Here is a 15,665-nt window from a genome sequence, read left to right on the forward strand (position 1 = left end):
GGACTCACACTGGCTTTTACACATGCTCAACTGCATACTTGGTGGTTGGTATTTTTCTTTGAAACTTCAGCAAGCTCCAAACCTTTGCTAGAAGAAGCATTTTCTATTTCTTTCTGTAAGACACCCTGAGCCCATGGCCAGGCACTGCCCTCCTCACAGGTGTAGTATCCCAGTCTCTGCCCTGAATTTAATCTGCATATCCCCCCAAAGCAATGGAGCAGAGGCACGTGAAAAAGATTGCCAGGACGCACAGCATCATCATAGGCCATTCATCAGGCTCCATGTTTGTTGAATGCGTACACAACTTTGCAAACCCAGAAAGACCTCAAAAAACCTGGAGATCTCAGGAGCGTTGTGTCGTATACAGGGCACTGACATGTTTTACCAGGCCAATTACTACGCATTACACCTGAATTATAAAATGATATATAAAGTATTGGATAATGGGTACACCGAGAAATGTAACGTGGGTGGGGACCCATTCTGTTTAAACTTTACCAGGGTGTGTGTGCGAGGTAAGAAGCACGGTACAGGTAAGGAGAGATAACATTATAACATTATCTCTTCCAGAGAGAAGTTCAAAGTCCCAATTAAACCAGATCAAGACTCTGGGGACACGAGGTGAAGCCGGCTCAGGAAATCCTACCACCTGCACCTGCCTCATTTACGCCTCCTCGTGCATCTCCGAATAGGGCCCAACCCAGGGCTCCTGCAGCCAGCCGCAGTTGAGGCTTCCTGGGAGAAAGACAAGGCCTGAACACTGAGTGCAGGCCTTCCAGGCAGTCGAGGGGCCACTCGAGCGTCACAGATACCCCGCCGGCCGGCGCGCCAACTGCGCCTTGGACTTTTGCATCAAGTGCGTCCCCCGGGAATCGCCGGGCTGTAGCGACCCTCAGGGGACCAGCAAGGGTAAGAGCTTGCGGGGCTGAAGAGTCCACACCCGGGGAGCACGGGTCGCTCCGAGGGCGCCCCGGCTCGCGAGCGGTCCGAAGCCCGTTGCTCCTCCCCGCAGGCCAAGGCCTCGCGCTCTCAGCCACCAGCGGCTCGCTCTCCCCGGACGCTCGCGCGCGCCCGACGGCAAGGGGAGAGTCTGGCCAGGAGGCGCGCCAATGGGCGTGGGCGGAGCGCTGGAGGCGGGGCCTGTCCTGTGGGCCAATGGGCGTGGGCGGAGCTCTAGGGGCGGGGACTGTCCAAGCACTGACCAATGAAAGGGGCTGGAGCGCTTGGGGGTGGGGTCTATTGGAGCACCGGCCAATAGGCGGGGGAGGAGCTCGTGGGGGCGGTGTCGGGGCGGGCGGCGGCGGCGGGAGCCGGCTGCAGACGGAGCCGGGCGGCCGAGGACGCAGCGCGGTGCCTGGCGACAGCTCGAGCCGCGGGCGCAGCGGCCGCGCGGGGAGCGCGCCCATGGGTAGCGCGGGACGGTGGCGGGCGGCGAGGCCCCGGCTTCTGCGCGCCGGCCCTGGCGGGGCCCAGAGGACCGCCGCTCCGAGGTGCGTGGCGAGGGGTTGCGGGGGGTGCGTCCGCTGGTGCGGGGAGCGGGGATCGGACCTGCCCGACTGTGCCCAACTTGCGGGCCGTTCCCCTGGGGCTCCCGCTCCTTTGTACGCGTCGGCTCACGTCTTCGTCGGTGAGCTACCCAGCAGCGCCGGCACATTAATTTCAGCCTGGTCGCGGAACCCAGAGAATCAATTTCGGCTCATCCTCTGGAGAGCGAGAGCCAGGACAACTTGGCGTCACCCCTCGGGGAGATGTTTGTCGTCAGTAACCGGCTTCGGGGACATTAATTCAGCCCCGGCCAACGCCAACACGGGTGAACCGACAGCAAGTGCGCTTTCAGGAATTGGGGCTCGGCGGTACCTGATTTTGGTCCAAACAGATTTTAGGCGTTTTGGGTTCTGCTTCGAGTTGACTTGGTCTGGATGAGATGGCTTTAAGAAAGAAGAATAAGCAGCGCGAGAAAAGGCAAAATGAAAACCACCCCCAAACCCAAGTCATTCACAGAAAACGGAGCGTCTTGGTTATTCTCATTGGTTTTCCCAGTAACTTCAGAATAGTCCCAGAAATGTTCCTTTTGTCTGCGGTTTCACTTCTAAACTTTAACACTAGATGGCTTTCTTATGACAGGCATTTAGTCCACTGCCCGCTTGAGTTTCCTGCGTCTGCAGTCTAGGCTGGGATTTATTTATTTATTTAACGTCTTACAAATTGGATTGAAAGGGAAGAAAGTATCCCAAACTGCGGCTTTGTTTGAAATATACTATTCCCCTTAAGGCTTAAACCAGTTATTTTTGCAAAAAAACGGAAAAGCGGGCTTTGATGTCTATCACCTAAAGGTGAATATGCGCCAGCGGCTCGTTGTGCTATGCTCCGCATCGGGTTTTGACTTGTTTGGAGACTGTAGAGTCCTAGGGTGGGTTGGTGATAACACTTGCGTAGATTTCTCTGTGTGCTGTTTACCGCTGCCTGGGCTTAGTTTGGAGGCTTCTGGAACAGGCAGGGATGCAATCTGTGGTGGGGAAGAACAGTCTGTCTCGAGTTTGGGGCTCATGCATGGCTGTTCATGCCTAAGGCTTGAACGGCAGCAGCGTTTGAGGAAGATCCGTAGTCCGGTGCGTCGGCCTGAGTCATACCAAGGATTGTGTCAGGGATCTCTGCATTTCCTCCTCCCCTGATGAGGTCTGGTTCTTCTTTTCTGAGCACAGCTCTTTGATGACTAGTGCTTCTAGTTGACTGATCCAGAAGATTTTACATTATGGGTTGCTTTTTTTGATTTGGGGATTAAATCTAGAGGCTTTGGTATCTAGACAGGCACTCTTACCACCGAGCCACAGTCCCAGCCCCGCTTATTATCTCCAAACAGCCACCCATTTATTGTTATTATTTTGGAAGAGTCTCTCGTAGCTGCCTAGACTGACCTCCCACTGTAGCTCAGATAGGCTTTGAACTTGTGGTCCTGCTGCCTCCTGAGTGACTTGGATGGCAGGTGTGCCCTACCACGCCCCACTTCTTGTTCAGTACTTTTACCTACGAGCAACCTGACAGCTAGCCCCTAAGTCTTGTCCAGATAGGCAGGCTTATTAGTTGAAGAAATTTGGATTTGGCTTTATAGTTGTCATTTCTTGTGTGTCTTGCTGGCTTAAAATATGGCATGTTAAATTTGTATGTCCTAAATTAGAATGTATTCTTAAATAGCGGAAGGGGGAGAAAAAAACCCTAACTGCGTAGACATCTGGCAAGTGGGGAACATAATGAAACGGGAACGGCTTTCCTCACTACCCACGTGCTACCTATAGATGGGGTGAGGTGAACTTGCATAAGAAGCCCTGTAGATATTTGCTCCTGAGGATGAAGAGAGCAGCACTGGATCCAGTTAGGGTGTGGGGGCGGAGCTTCTGCTTGGGAGTACAGGCCTGGGAACTGCACTGTCTGGCTGGAGTGAATATTTATCAGTACACAATTTTGATCTTGATATTGTAAAATGTTAGGCTTTTGTAAAGAGCATTTTCCCCCTGTAACTTTTAGCCTTGTGAGTGGGATTATCATCTTGGTCAAAGCTGTGGAATATACATTTGGAAGGGCATCTGCGCCCCCCCTCCCCCACTGGTATGATTTTGGAAGGAGTCGTTGGTACCTGATACCTTTCTGTAGCTTGGGAAGTCTTCACCTAAGACAAAAGGGACAGTCGATTAGACACTTGAAAATCTATTTCTGAGACCGAGGAAGCGTTAGTACAAATGACAATTATCTGGTAATTGAAACTGGCTTGGAAACGCTGCGCATGGGCCTCACCATTAGCCTTGGAATTGTGCTTCCACTGACACGGATCTGCCCTCACCCCGTGCCCAGCCGCCTTGGTTAAGCCCAGCTTTGGGAAGTCTTGAATTGTCTCTGAACTTCTGATCCCCGTGTGGTGGTAGTTTCACGTTACAAGTCTTTACAGAGATGCAGCGAATTTTAAGAAAACTTGGATTATTCTTTTTGACCTGAATGAAATATGGAGTCAAGCCCTGAAGGGCTCAGAACCGTGGTCTAGGCTTTCTTCCTGTACCTATGCAGGCCTTTCCTTTTTGGGTGAGTGGGAGGAAGGGTGGGAACCTCGAGAGCTGGCTGTTCTCTGTGGTTCATAGTAGAGTTTGGATGAAGTATAGCCCAGTTCCTTTTGACTCTAAAACTATAGGTTTGTGTCTTTTTCCATTTCAGTTTTTACCTTTTAGTGTGCTTGACACAATGTTTGCATGGATGTCACAGGACAACTTCTAGAAGTTGCATGGGTTCCTGGGATGGAACTTGACAGCAAGTGCCTTTACCCACTGAGCCGTCTTGCCAGCCCTTTTGGTTTCTTTGTTGTTTAAAATCCATGTATTAGGGCAATAAAAATGTCTGTCAGGCCAGGATGGTTTATATTTCCCATGATTATGAGTCCTGCTAGATTCCGTGTATTGTAAGTTTGTGTACAATGAACCTCCTTATATGGATTTATAGTTGCTAGGTTTACCTTTGAAATCAATGACTCAGAAATTTCTTTTCTCTGCCAATTACATTTAGCTTTAACCCCTTCTAAGGAGAGGTAACCGTGCAATTGGAATTCAAATGCCTCCCAACTTCAAGGGTAAATTAGATTGATCGTCTCTGAACCTGACTCATAAACTTTCCCCAAGAGTGGCAGGTGCTCCAGGGGCTCAGCTCTGATGCTGCAGGCCTTTTCTTTTTGCTGGGCTCCTCTGTAGTGAGCCGCGTTTCCTGTGCAGCATTCTGTAGAAAACTGAGTAATAGAAAGGAAGACAGACTGAGCTGAGTGTGATTGTCATGGCAGCCAGCATCCCTGTGCCAGAACGGACTTAAGGGTTATCTTCGTGCTTTAGTCCTGTTTCCATTCATCCATAAAATTTTGAAAATAAAGCCAAGCCACATGCGGTACACTCTGATGATCCCAGCACTAGAGGGCAGAGGCAGGAAGATCAGGAGTTCAAAGCCATCCTCAGCTACGAACTGAATTCAAGACAGCTTGGGACACATGGTGCCCTGACTTACAAAATCAACACAAAAGGGGATTAGCTCTTAACAGCAGTTAAGAACACTAGCTGTTCTTCCAGAGGACCCGGGTTCAATTCTCAGGAGCTCACAACTGTCTGTAACACCAAGATCTGATACCCTCACAGAGACATACATGCAGGCAATACACCAATGTATGTAAAATTAAAATTTCTTTAAAAAAATCAACACAGTTTGAGACCAGCCTGATCTACAAGAGCTAGTTCCAGGATAGGCTCCTAAGCTACAGAGAAACCCTGTATCGAAAAACCAAAAAAAAAACAAAAAAACAAAAAAAAACCCAAAAACCAACAACAACAACAAAAAACCCCACAAAAGCCATTTTTAAGGATGTTAGATTTATATACATTTGACCTTGCTACCCTTAGCATATTATTTAAATATGTATAAGTATATTAATTAAATTAAACATAGCCATCGTTAAATATTATCAGTGCATTTAATCAAGATAACATAGGATTGGGTGTGGTAACTCTTACCTGTGATCTCAGTACTAGGAAGGCTGAGGTGGGAGGATTACTGGGAGTTTGGGAGTTTGAGGGCAGTCTAGACTACAGAATTGGTACCCTGTCTCAAAACAACAAAAGGGAAGAAAGTAACACCAAAAAAAGATGTGTATTGGGCAGGATTCTTCCTCCCTGTGTGTGTGTGTGTGTGTGTGTGTGTGTGGCTTCAGAGAACATTTAGTAAAGCTACCTCACACCTCTTATTCTCCCCCCACACCTCTTCCTCTCTCACAGGACAGTGAGAATGTCACCAAGAGGAGGGCTTAGAGGGCACAGCCTGCTTCCCCCAGGTTTCTTTGGTGCAGATCCCTCCAGACGGTTTCCAAGTGCATTGAAAACTGAACACAAACCAGGCTCGTCTCTTGCTGAGCTACCTCCCCAGCCAGCCTCTATATATGGGGGGCTGGAGAAGGGGAGAGCGGTGCGTTCTACCACTGAGTCACACACCTGCTCTTTTTATTCTTCTTATTTTGAGATAGGACTAAGTTGCTCAGGCTGACCTTGAGATCATTCTGTAGCCTAGGCTGGTCTTGGTCTAACTTGGGATCCTTCTGGCTCAGATGTCTCTGAGTAGCTGGGAAGACAGAACTGCACCGCCACCCTGACATTGAGAATTTCCTGAGCTATGGAATAGTCTTATGCTGCCTGTCCTTTGGAATTTTGCCCTGTCCAGGGCCGACAGAACAAATCCTTTACAGCTGTGGCTCCCAACCTTCCTAATGCTGCGACCCTTTAATACAGTCCCTCATGTTGCGGTGACCCCAACCATAAAATTATTTTGTGGCTATTTCATAACTGTAATTTTGCTACTGTTATGAATTGTAATGTATCTGATATCCGACCCACAGGTTGAGAACCACTGCTCTAGCGTGCCATTTCGTCTTGGGCACAAACTTGTGAAAGTGGGGCCCAGTAACTGGAGTTCTTCTGCCTGGTACTGAGTCTGTAGAGTAGGACCAGGGTGCTCTGAGGCTGCCCGTCCTGCTTGCCTTATTTGTCTGTGTTCATGGCTAGCCCTGCTACTGTCTTGGAGTGTCCTGGAGCCTGGGAGCCCTTACATATGTGCTCTGTCTTGGTCTGTGACATTCAGTGTGCTGTGTTCTGCTTCCTTGTAGTTAATTCTTCTTGTAGTGTATTTGGAATTTGGGTCCATTAACACCTTTGCCATTCTTCTCAGAGAAGTGCTGCCTGGGTCCAGTGGCGTAGAGACACTTGCCCCCGAGTCTGACTCCCGAGTGTGAACTCCTGAGGAGGACCTTGGTGGAAGGAGGGAGCCAGCTCCTGAAAGTTGTCTGACCTTCACACATAGCACACACTCTCCCCTCTGCTGAATGACCATGTTAAGAAGAAATGTGCTGTCTGCACTTTAGAACAGCCCTACACCTTATCCTGCATCACCCGTGGGATGGTTCAGTTGCCTGGGCACCCAGTGTGTGAGCCTTAGCCACAGGGGCTCCCTTTTGTCTTACAGCCAAGCCTAGTATAGATGGGAGTGCTTGACTTCTTATAACTGACTCTGTCCCCTTCCCACGGGTTATTGTGAAAGATGGCACCCAACTTGCTTTGCGGGTTCCGCTGATCGAGTTATTCTAAGTCAGAAGTGAGTCTGTGTTTCGATGTGTCCCTGGTTAGACCTGCTTTGCATATGGTTAGTGATTAGGAAATGCATACTTAATGGCTGGCTGACTGGCTTTAAGAAGCTAGGGGACCCTGTGGCTTTCTAAGGACACGAAGTGCAGGGAAAACACCAAGTAGTGCCCCCCTCCAGTCTCAGTTTTGCATGGTCTTGTTTCCATTGCTTTTAGACTGAGAGAACCAGAGCCGCAGTGCCTTCCTGGTGTTCCGTGAATACGTGAAGGACGATATTTAGTGTGTGTGGTGGTCACACTTCTGTGCTGTGACAAAGGCAGCATGAGGGTAGGAGGGCTTAGCTGGGCTCTCAGTGTGGATGTGATCCATCATGGTGGGAAGGCCAGGCAGGAGCCGGAGGCCCTGGTCACACTGTGAGACAATAAAGTGGTACTCAGCTCACTGTCTCCTTTCTGCTCTGTCTGGAACCCCAGCCATGGCCGGTGCTATTCACATTTAGGGGGAGTCTGAAGACCCATGTAGGTTAGCCCAGGTCTAGAGACTCACAGTCATGTTCAGGGGCTTGTCTCTCAGGTGACAAGATTCTAGTCCCGTTGACAGCATTGACTGTTAGAGCTCGCAGCTCTTCCTTGTGTCCTGTTTTCCTTCAGCCCCAGGGGTGTCTTGAACGCTTTGTACATGTTTCCCGCTTTGTGTGTTTGCCACCTCTTCTGAGGAATTGTCCTTTTTTATTTGTGGTGTTTAAGAAATCAGGAGTCCAAAGTAGGTGAATTAGTTTGCTTCCTATTGCTAAGACCAAATACCTGACATAAAGCAGGAAGAATTCATTGTGTTCGTGGTTCCAGAGATGCCAGCTGTCATGGCAGGGAAGGCGTGATTCATCTGCTCCTATCACGGTGAGCAGGCAGCAAAGACCAGAAGAGGACCCATTGTTGATCAAACTGTCCTGTTTCCCTGTCCCATCCTGGTCCAGGTCTATGGGATGCTGACACCCACATTTATAGGTGGCCTTCCTTCGTGAATGTGTCCTCAGGGACACACTGAGAAGTGCACCTCATCAAGTGATGCAAAATGTGGTCAGGTTGACATTGTGTGTTCAGTTATCCCTTTTCAGTTGGGTGCTCTTGAGACAGGGTTTCCTAGGCCAGCCTTGATTTCCCAATCTTCCTGTCAGTGCTGGGATCACAGGGGTGCACCAGCCCAGCCGCTACCCTGAAGTTAGAAGGCCAGCAGAGCAAAGAGGCAGCTTTTGACACTGTTCCTGTGGAAAGTGAGGGTTTTTGGGCATGTGAGACATTATACACTCCCAGTGGTCTGTCGTGCAGGCTTCCCCAGACCTCCAAGAGGTGTGGAGGGCCTGCTGCCCATGCTGGCAGTGCGATGCCTGTCTTCTCTGTGCTCTGGGGCATGTTTTGAATTCAGTTCTTGTGGAACCATGGGATTCATGCAGTTCCGGAATAGCTCTGGGCTGTCTTCCTCTTTGTGTTGAAATGTCTAATAGGGGATTTTAGGAATTACAGTTTTGGTCATTCATCCGGGGGAAATGCTACTGTTTCTAGTGTTTAGTCCAGTGAACAATGGCTGTTCTGTAGAAGGGTCTGCAGGCTCTTTCCACTGTACAGTCAGCTCTCTGAATGTCCATGTGTTTCCATAGATGCTACTGGCCAAGATGGGTCTTGCCTTTAATCCCAGCAAAGAGGGGCAGAAGCTGGTGGATTTCTGTGAGTTCATGGCCATCCTGGTCTACATGACAAGTTTCAGGCCAGCCAGGACTCCATAGTGAAACCCTGTCTCAAACTAAAATAGAACATTTGCATAGTTATGTGTATTATGTCTTAGACCTGCATATGTACACATATGTGCTTTGTCATGCTAAGATGTCCTGAACATCATAGAATACAAGTAAAAGAATGAATTTTCAGAAGGATGTTCCTAAGAGTGAGAAGAAGTGGAAGTATTTGCTCTCACATCGGGGGCTCATTTGCCACCCTTTGAAATGTGCTTCCCATCCTCCCAGGTGGAATGAACAAGTTTACAGGAGTCCGGGGGTAACCCACTCTTTGGGCTCTGTGTTTATTGTATCTGTGTCTTTTCTGGGGGACTTTCTCCTGTGTCCCTGGAACTACTTGTGGGTGACTTGGTTGGATATGGTGATGTGGGTGCTGGCCTCCTTGAGATGGTCCTGTCCTGTGTGCAGGGACCTCCCTTTGCTTGGTTGTGGAGAAAGCCTCACACCATTATGGCTCCTCCTGCATAGAGTTGAGAGGGGATTAGGACTTGTCATTTGCCTGTCAGAAGCATGCGGAGCACAGCCTCACAGTGGCCTTCTGTCTCTGTATGGCAGGATGGTTCACGTGTGAAATGTCTCCCATAGCTCATGTTTGAATACTTGGTCCCCAGATGCCTTTGCCGTCTCTGAGAACTGGCAGAACCTTTAGGATATGGGGCCTGTGGTGGTTTGAATGAAAATGGCCTCCATAGACTCATAGGGAGTAGCAGCATTAGGAAGGAGGTGGCCCTTGTTGGAGGAAGTGCGTCACTGGAGGTGGGCTTGGAGGTTTCAGATGCTTAAGGCAGGCCCATCGGCACTCTTCCTGATGCCTGCAAATCTGGATGTCACGCTTTCTGCTCCTTCAGCACCATGTTTGCATGTGCACCACCATGCTTCCTGCCACGATGATAACAGACTAAACCTCTGAGCCTGTAGCCAGCACCAACTAAATGTTTTCTTTTATAAGAGTTGTGGTCATGGTGTCTCTTCACAGCAATAGAGACCCTAACTAGACAGGGCCTGGCTGGAAGAAGCGGGTTACTGTGGGCAAGCCTTATGGCCTATGAGCGTGGTAATAAGCTATTCCAGAACCACAGGAATCCCATGGTTCCATAGGACCCAAGCTCATAACACGCCCCAGAGCACAGAGAAGGCAGGTGTCATGCTGCCAGCGTGGGCAGCAGGCCTTCCACACCTCTTGGAGGTCTGTGGAGACCTGCACAACAGACCACTGTGAGTACATAATTATGCATATGATGCCCAGGATCCCAAATTTTCCATGGTAACAGTGTCAGTTCATGGTTCCAGGCTGAGCTCTTGCTTCCTGATCCCACAGAGATGTGAGCAGTCTGCCGCATGCTCCTACTGCTATGCTGAACTCTGCCCTGAGACTGTGAACCAGAATAAGCCCCTCCCTCCTGAAGTTGCTTCTTATCAGGCACAAGTGCAGGAAGCTGCCTGCCAGCCCGTAGGCTGCAGGAGAACTGTGAATACAGAAAGATGGCTTCCTACTAAGTTCTGTGCTTCACACTGCCCTCCTTGGCGGGGCACATACCCAGCCCGCACCCTGAGCATCATTCTCACACACCTGTGTCTCATCTCCCTTTGTCCTGTGGGCAGGGACCTCCCTGTGCTGCAGATGTGTTTGCCACCCCAGTGGCTCCGGGCCTTTGTAGTTGAATGGCTACAGTTGTGAGTTTGGATTGAAGGAACCTTGGAGCCTGGGTTTTTGTTGCAATCTCACGTGGATTCACTGTGACTCATCCTGAGTGGCCTTCTGCACTTCCTCCTGCTTCTTCCCTAGGTTCATAGGAAGTGGCTGGTGCTAAAGGCTGGAGAGGTTGCTGCAGGAGGTAGGAGTTCCCACAGAGGGGCTTCAGGACTCTCCAGGTCCAGCAAGACCGTTGACACTATCTCCAGAGTGCCGAGGTTTCGAGGAGATGGTGGTCTGTCTGCCTTTCCTGTTGGAGGCCGACTGGGAAAACTGAGTTCTCTTGGAAACCTTGGCTTGGGCTACTTGATTCAGATTACTGGGGGAACTGAACTCCAAGGTGCTAGCACTGTGTCATTCTTTACTTTTCAGCCCTGAAAATTCCTACTGGAAAAGGGGGATGTTTGGAAATTTGGTCTGTAGATTATAGAACACGCACCCTTTCTTACTTAAGTGTCTTTAATTCAAGACTAGCAAAGACTGCTGGAACGTTATTAATGACTTAAATATGGCAGGCACTAAGTAATCACAATTTTTGCTTTTATTTGAAGTAGGGCACATACAGCCCAGGCTGGTCTTGAACTCTTTCTGCAGCCTTCAGCTCTCTATCCCCCTGCCTCCATCCCCTGCATGTTAGAGTTACAGGCATTCTCCACCATGCCTGGTTTATGCAGTGCTGGGAATGGAACCCAGACTTGCTGCATGTGAGGCTGGCGCTCCACCACTGAGCTAACTCCCCAGCCTTGCAACTCCGGTTTAACTCCCACCTAATAGGAGTCTTAAAGGCCGTATCCTGACAGAGTAGTGGATACAGCTTTGCGTGGTGTCTGAGAATCATGGTCCCGTGGCCATGCTAGGAGCAGAGCTGACTGAGGGATCAGCCATCACAAATAAAGAGTAGGGACATCCAGTTGGTGCCCGTATTTTATCTGAGGGCCATTCTAAGACAGTCTCTGTGGGTAATGGGTCTTTTTTCTGTTTTAAAAGTTGGGATCAGTAGGAATGAAGGGACTGTTGTGCTTGACCTGTACAGGGAGTGAAGAGCTGGAAGAGACGTTCCAGAACCACGGCAGGTTTCACACAGTTGCGCGTGAACTTCGCCTGTCTTTTTTTCCTTGCTCCTACCTTATGTGGGAGCTTTTAATATATATGACTTTTAAAAAGTGTGTGTATGTGTATACAGACATGTGCATGTGTGTGCACATATGTGCACATGCCTTTGGAGGCCAGGGGACAGCCTCCAGTGGAGCTCCACAGGCACTATCCATCTTGGGCCTCTCATTGGCTTGGGACTTGCTGATTCAGCCAGGCTGGCTGGCCAGGGAGCCCCCAGGAACTCCCTTCTCTCCAGTTCCGCAGCTCTTGGATCGTAGCATATACCACCATGGAAGGCTTATTGTATGTGTGTTCAGGGCTCAGGTCTTCATGCTTGCACGGCAAGCTCTTTATCAACTGAGCCATATCTTCAGCTCCTACATGCAAATCGGTGAAGCCAGTGGGATTTGTTTCCTGTTCCAGACCCAATGGCTCAATGAGAAGTGTGCTTTTTCTGGATCCTATGAGTTTTTAATGTCTCAAGCCTGGGTCTCTTGGGTCCAGCTGTGGCACTCTGTCCTGTCCTGGGCACCATAGCTGCCTTGGGGCAAGGCAGATCTCAGTACATCATGGGCATAGGGCTGAATGGGAAGGAAGAGAGGAGGAAGGGAGGGGTAAAGAAAGGCAGGGTCATGGAGTGTGGCGGAGACCGCTAGCTTACTGTTCCTAGAGTGGGATGTGGAGGTGCGTTTCTCAGCCGGTGAATGTTGGGATCCCTGTGAGGTAGCAGCCCAGCTTGGGATTTGCTGGTCCTTCAGAGGCCATTTCTTCAGCTCTGAAACTCTCTGCCAAGATGAAAAGAAGTATAAGAGGAAAGCAGTTTTTGTTTCCCATCTCTACTTTGCTACATTTGCATAATCTTTGTTGAAGCCAGCTGAATGTGAAGCCCTAAATAAATTCCAGGCATTTAAATATTTAAAAGGATTCATCCACAGTTCTCTACTCACCCAAAGAATAAACGCTTTCAACAAAGAAAATAACACCCTCGCAGATGCAGCCTGGATAGACTGTGTCCACCTTGTCACTGAATTAGAACGCGCTAACAGCAATCTTGCCTTTGACGGGTTCTGAAACTGGCCTTGTGCCAAAATATTGTTTCCCTGCCGGAGAAAGCGGTGGGTGTGTTTCAAGCTGGCAGCTGGCCAGCCAGGGGCTCTGACGCAATCACCCGGTCCCCGTAACTGCTTTGCAACTAATTTTAGGGCAGTTAAATCTGGGCGCTGTCTGGTGGCTGCTGTGCGTCTGGTTCAGTGGCGCTTTCTAAATCCATCCTTCTAGCTGGGCACCCAAGCTCCTGGTTCTTTCTAGAATAAGCCTGGGGCAGAGGGGGATGTTGAGTCAGTGAGGGAGGAGTGAGACTGGCGGGTGGGGAGAGGCCGGGCCCAGGTCTCATCTTGTGCTGTGCTGCACTGTGGAAGCAAAGCTTAGGTCACGGCACCTGTGACCCCCTGGCTCCAGACTTGCACAGACTGGGGGGGGGGGGTACACTGAGGCCCCACCTTCTTCCAGCATCAGCCCCAGGGCCACTTGTTTTCCTTGCTGGTCATTGGCAGCCTCACCATGCTACATACTAAACCTACCCATCCTTTCTGGAAAATGTAAAACTAGAAAAATAACTTTAAAATATTATAAAGTAGCTGCAACTATTTGGAGCATCGTAGGGAAGAGAGAACTAGAGTTTCATGCTGTGTGTGCTTGCACGTGTGCACGTGAAGGCCAGAGGTCAATATCCAGTGTCATTCAGTCTTTTTACACATTATTTTCAGCTGTCCTGGCTGGCCAGAGAGGCTCAGGGGTCTTTCTGTTAACCCTTTTGCAGTGCCGGGGTTCAAACATGTACCATTATGCCCAGCTGTTTCACCTGGGGATTTAGTCTCGATGTTTGTACAGTAGCATTTTACCCAGTGAGCATCTCCCCAGCTATCAAAGTAGGCTCTTTACCCAGTGAGTGTCTCCCCAGCTCTCACAGTAGGCTCTTTACCCAGTGAGCATCTCCCCAGCTCTCACAGTAGGCTCTTTACCCAGTGAGCATCTCCCCAGCTATCACAGTAGGCTCTTGACCCAGTGAGCGTCTCCCCAGCTCTCACAGTAGGCTCTTTACCCAGTGAGCATCTCCCCAGCTATCACAGTAGGCTCTTTACCCAGTGAGCATCTCCCCAGCTCTCACAGTAGGCTCTTTACCCAGTGAGTGTCTCCCCAGCTATCACAGTAGGCTCTTTACCCAGTGAGCATCTCCCCAGCTATCACAGTAGGCTCTTTACCCAGTGAGCATCTCCCCAGCTCTCACAGTAGGCTCTTTACCCAGTGAGTGTCTCCCCAGCTCTCACAGTAGGCTCTTTACCCAGTGAGCATCTCCCCAGCTCTCACAGTAGGCTCTTTACCCAGTGAGCGTCTCCCCAGCTCTCACAGTAGGCTCTTTACCCAGTGAGTGTCTCCCCAGCTCTCACAGTAGGCTCTTTACCCAGTGAGCATCTCCCCAGCTCTCACAGTAGGCTCTTTACCCAGTGAGTGTCTCCTCAGCTCTCACAGTTGGTTTCACTGCTATTATGGGGCTATAGGGTACAGGTCTGCTTAAAAGTCTGGCCTCTATTATTGATAGAACAATTGAATAACTGATTTCCAGGTTAGCTGGGAAGCCCAGAGTTCCAGACCTCTGTAGGCAGAATCTTTGACTCCAGCCTCATCCTACAAAACCCTCTGTCGGAGTCAGTTCATATAGTTTTAGATGTCAGAGAAACTCACGGGTGCTTTTTCAGTGGAACTTCCCTGTATGGCTAGTTCAGAGTAGAATGCAGTGGGTTGAATCTAAAGATGCTCCCTGGTGGTTCATGGGCTGGAGTCTTGATCCCCAGTGGTGGACCGTGGAGAGGTGATTGATTGGATCGTGAGGACATTAACTTCAACATCATTAATTAGTTATTGCTAAATGAGCTGTTAGGATGTGGGGCCTGGTTGGAAGGAAGTTGATCCTCAATTCAAGATCATATTTCTTGTCTCTGACCCTTTCCTGCTACTGTGAAGTGAGGAAGCTCCTCCCCACCCAGTCACAAACTCCTAGTTTGCCGTGATATTCTGCCTTGTCACAGGCCCAGAGCAATGGAGCCAGCCCAGAGAGGGCCCAGAACCCCAAAACTCTGGGCCAGAGTAAACACACCCTTCTTGAAACTGTGTTCTCAGGGGCTTTAGTCATGGAGGGAATGGTCTGAGTGCTCTCTTGTTCTGATGGCTGTGATGGCTAGTGCCAAGGGGATCAAGAGGATTAGGGAGAGATTCCTGTGTCTGTGCTGAGAGAGCTGTGAGTGATGGGGAGCCTGGAGCTGAGCTTTGGAAGGTGCTTAGGATCTGGGGGTTCTCCAAATATGGCACTCACCCTTAGCTCAGATGGGTCTTGAACTCATGACAGCCTTCCCGGTTCAGCCTCATGAATGCTAGAATTACAGGCATGCACTGTCATGCCAGCTCCAGCTCTGATTTTAATTATATTTCAACGGAAACTGTAAGTGTGGAATCCATGCTCTTGTCACTGAGCACGCAAGTTCATAACTTACCTGTTATCTGAGGTGAAGCTTCTAGAACAAAATGCAGAACCCTTCAGTGTGTTGTTCATCCTGTGGGTTTTGACGGATGCGTTATCCTTTGTAACTCACACTTCAGAGGGGGTGTGGGCACTTCTCTCCTGTCCTGTCCTAGACAGCTTGCCCTACCCCTACCCGTTTCTGGTTTTCTGCTGTGAGGTTTTGTGTGTTCGTGAGAAGATATAAATAGCTGTTCAGTTACAAGGTCCACGCTCTTCAGCAGTGTGTGGATATATTACTATATTTACTTTAGATTCGCGTTTAAATAGATTGCCTACATTTGCTTTGCTGTCCCCTGGGCCCGGGGATCATCCTCAGTGGCCTGTGATTTCGAGAACAGTTTCTCTTAGTCTCATTCCTGCTCC

The 15,665-nt window shown here is 49.7% G+C and overlaps 1 protein-coding gene across 3 annotated transcripts in view; it reads left to right on the plus strand.

Moving 5' to 3' along the window:
- Positions 1 to 878: 878 nt before the first annotated feature.
- Positions 879 to 15,665, plus strand: part of Sipa1l2 (signal induced proliferation associated 1 like 2) — a 166,594-nt gene continuing 151,807 nt past the window's right edge. For 2 of the 3 annotated variants that reach the window (XM_041649908.1, XM_041649910.1), the window contains exon 1: positions 1,305 to 1,490. The gene's annotated coding sequence lies outside the window, so the exon portion shown is untranslated. Of the gene's footprint in view, positions 910 to 1,304; positions 1,491 to 15,665 lie in introns of those variants that run through there. The other variant, XM_041649909.1, reaches the window with a different exon arrangement.

The sequence above is a fragment of the Microtus oregoni genome, unplaced genomic scaffold (genome assembly GCF_018167655.1).
Source record: "Microtus oregoni isolate MIOR12 unplaced genomic scaffold, Mior012 000004F_ref0000308, whole genome shotgun sequence".
Taxonomy (NCBI): Eukaryota; Metazoa; Chordata; class Mammalia; order Rodentia; family Cricetidae; genus Microtus; species Microtus oregoni.